The sequence below is a fragment of the Octopus bimaculoides genome, chromosome 28 (genome assembly GCF_046866305.1).
Source record: "Octopus bimaculoides isolate indiv1 chromosome 28, ASM4686630v1, whole genome shotgun sequence".
In the NCBI taxonomy this organism is placed as follows: Eukaryota; Metazoa; Mollusca; class Cephalopoda; order Octopoda; family Octopodidae; genus Octopus; species Octopus bimaculoides.
This window is the reverse complement of record NC_142955.1, coordinates 1860892-1864691: the sequence shown is the minus strand read 5'-3', so window position 1 is coordinate 1864691 and position 3800 is coordinate 1860892. Positions and strand designations below refer to the sequence as shown.

Genomic DNA, 3800 nt, shown 5'->3' with positions numbered 1-3800 from the left:
ATGTGATACCAATAGTAATTGGTGCATTTGGAAGTATCAGCACTCAACTACCAACATGGCTGAAAACGATCGATGCAAGTGTGAAGGTAGAACGCCTACAAATCCAGCATTGCTTGGAACTGCAAGAAATCTTTGTAGAGTTCTTGAAGCATGACCAGCAAACAAATGTCACCTTAGTCTGCTGGCTGTGATGGACAGCTGACACTTTCCATCATAACAAGCAAAATAAGCTGTAAGTTTTCATATAATAAAAATGATAATAGATTTCTTTTTCCCTGAAAAATTAAGCATATAATACGATGAAATGAGAGAGGAATATCGGCTCACCTGGTTTGAAGTTCGGCCGTTTCAAAGATGTACGGTCACCTGCAATTAGATAGAATTTATATATTAAATAACAGGAAAAGAACTATATATATATATATATATATATATATATATATATATATATATATATATATATATATATATAAACAACAAAACTACAAAGGATTCCGCGGTACACGTGTTTCAAGCTTTATATGTGTATAATTTACAATGTAAAGCTATCCTCAGCCGCAAAATTATTTCTCTCCCAGGAAATTATACCACCTCGGCGTTGAAGTAGGAAGAAAGGTGTGATGTAAGAGGTGAAGATCCTTTCGGTAGTCTGTATAGTACTATACCTCGTATAATTCTCCACCCACACATAATCTCTCCGGTCCTCCGAAAACCTTCCATACCTTGCCACGATTCAGTACAATTTATTCTTTCACCGCAACCACTAGCTGGCATACACAGGTGCTTATAATTGTCAAGTATTACCTCTAAATTTTAATTTACCTATATATATATATATATATATATATATATATATATATATATATACTTTATTTAAAAGCAGCAGAAATATAACAAAAGACTGTTACTCTGAGTTTCACGTTCCCGTTCATCGGACAGTTTTGTTCCGATGAACGGGAACGTGAAACTCAGAGTAACAATCTTTTGTTATATTCCTGCTGCTTTTAAATAAAGCATATTACTCTATCTCTGGTATTTCAATACTCTTTTTTCCAACTTGTTGCACATTTTATGTGTTTACTCCGGTATATATATATATATATACATATATATAATGTATGTATGTATGTGTTCGTATGTATGTGTGTATATATGTATGCAAGAGTTTTACGGAAAATATGAAGACGATTGCTTGAGACTCCGAGTTTTGACTAACGCCAATGTAATAGTGTAATACAGAATGCAGTGTGTGGATTTTAACCTGAGAATGTACGTTAAGATAGTAAAAAATATAAAACAAAGCTATGTAGGCCTATAGGCCGACTTCCGACCAGTCAGTCGGAACCAATTGTGGTCGTAAGTCGACGACAGCCAGTGTATATATATATATGTGTATATATATATATATATATATATATATATATATATCAGCAAGAATCAAAAAGAAACGGAATACACACTAAGATAGCACAGGCACATGCACGTGTATGTATACGTATACATACATATATATGTGTGTGTGTCTGTGTATATATGTATGGATATTTATATGTAGACAAATATATATATATATATATATATATATATATATATATATATATAGCTGCGTGTATGTATATCAGTATATTTAGAATAGGCATATCGATATAGGAAAGATTTGGAATAATATGATATAAACATAACATGCGTATATAATTATAAATTATATATATACATACATATATGGATGCATATATATATATATATATATATATATATATATATATATATATATATATATGTATATATATATATATGAAAGAATGCGACATGTAAGCCGAGTGGTGGAAGGGATGGGCGGGCGGTTTAGAAGAAAACAGGACAATAGAACAATAGATAGAAATGGTGAATGCACCAAACAAATACAAAAACAATGGTAAAGGAATAGAAGAAAGATTCTAAGACAACTGCTAAGGAAAATAACCGTGGTTTTGGAGAAAAAGAAAATACACCAGGAAATACAGCAAGAAATACAGCGAAAAATAGGGCAGAAATGCGTAAGAAATCGCGGGGATATGGGAATGCAAATAGAATGAAAGGTGAAAAGTAAAGTTCGAAAAATAACAATGAAGAAATAGGAAGAGATTGGGAACAAAGGAAAGAACGGAATATGGGAGTGGCGGTGGTAGGAGTGAGGGTGACGGTGATGATGGCGGTGGTAGGTGTGAGGGTGACGGTGATGATGGTGGTGGCGGTGGTGATGGTGGTGACGGTGATGATGAAGATGATGGTGATGGTGGTGATGATATAGTTGGTGGTCATGGCGTTGTGTGGTAGCGGTGGTGGTGTTTCTGGTAGTAGTAGTAGTAGTAGTGATGGTGGTGGAATTGTTGGAGGTAATGGTGATGATGATGGTGGTGGTGTTGTTTCTGGTGGTGGTGGGGTTGGTGGAGGTGATGCTGATGGTGATGATGTAGATAATGGTGAGGGTGGTGGTGGTGGTGGTGGCGGTGATGGTAGTGGCGGTGGTGGTGATGGTAGTGGTGGTGATGGTAGTGGTGGTGGTGGTGGTGGTGGTGGCGGTGGTGATGGTAGTGGTGGTGGTGGTGATGGTGGTGGTGGTAGTGGTGGTGATGCTGGTGGAGATGGTAGTGGTGATGGTAGCGGTGGTGGTGGTGGCGGTGGTGGTGATGGTGATGGTGTTGTGGTTGGCGATGGTAGCGGTAGTTGAGGTGATATTCATGTGTATACGTGTGTTTGAGTGAGTGTGTGGGGAGAAAAAAATTTTTTTTAAATAAAGAAGAAACAAAAAGAACGAGCGTGGGCGGTTGGAGGTGGTGATAATTGTGATGAGAATAGTGGTGGTGGTGGTGGTAGCATTGATAATGGTGGTGGTGGTGGTGGTGGTAGTGGTGTGTGTGTGTGTGTGAGAGAGAGAGAGGAGAGTGTGGTAATTTTGAGGAGGTGAAAAAATAAATTTAAAAATCGAAAGAAAAAATAGTGTAAAACGAAAAAAATCGGGGCCGGTTGGTGGTGAAGGTGGTGGTATTTATATAAGTGTGTGTGTGTATGTGTGTGTGTGGGGCGGGGGGGGGGGGGAGGGAGTGAGAAAGCGGGGAAAAAATTCAAGAAAAAAAGGCAACAAACGTGGGACGGGTGGGGAATATATATAAAAAAGAAAAAAAAAACTCTGAGTTGATATTGAGGAATCGGAGATGAAAGGAAAAAAAGTTTATCTGATCCGGATTAGCTGAGAAGATAGATAATACATGTTTATGTGTGTGTGTATGAGTGGGTAGTTATGTAAGTTGGTGTGTACGATCGTGTGTGTGCATGTATGTGTATATATGTATATATCTTTATATATATATGTGTGTGTGCGTGTGTATATATGTGTTTATATATATATATATGTGTGTGTGTGTGTGTGTGCATACAAACATACACGAATGTATATATATCTTATACAGAGACAGATTAAGCGATAGATAGACAGGTAGGTAGGTAGGTAGGTAGATAAATAGATATACATATATAGTGATAGATAGATAGATAGATAGACAGTGATAGAGCGGTGGATAGATAATATATGCTTACATATATAGATATCTCTTTCTACCTGGATAGATGGACCAATATATATATATATATATATATATATATACTTTATTTAAAAGCATATTACTCTACCTCTGGTATTTGAGTACTCTTTTTTCCACCTTGTTGCACATTTCATGTGCTTACTCCGGTATATATATAAACTGATTACCCAACCATTATATATATACAGAGAGAGAGAGTGAGAGAATTTACAAGAAACA

At 36.5% G+C, this 3800-nt stretch overlaps 1 protein-coding gene across 1 annotated transcript in view; it reads right to left on the bottom strand.

The window, feature by feature from the left end:
* Positions 1 to 247: 247 nt before the first annotated feature.
* LOC149130441 (uncharacterized) overlaps positions 248 to 3800 on the bottom strand; it is a 179099-nt gene continuing 175546 nt past the window's right edge. Inside the window, exon 3 of the mRNA XM_089343765.1 lies at positions 248 to 366. The gene's annotated coding sequence lies outside the window, so the exon portion shown is untranslated. The remainder of the gene's footprint in view (positions 367 to 3800) is intronic.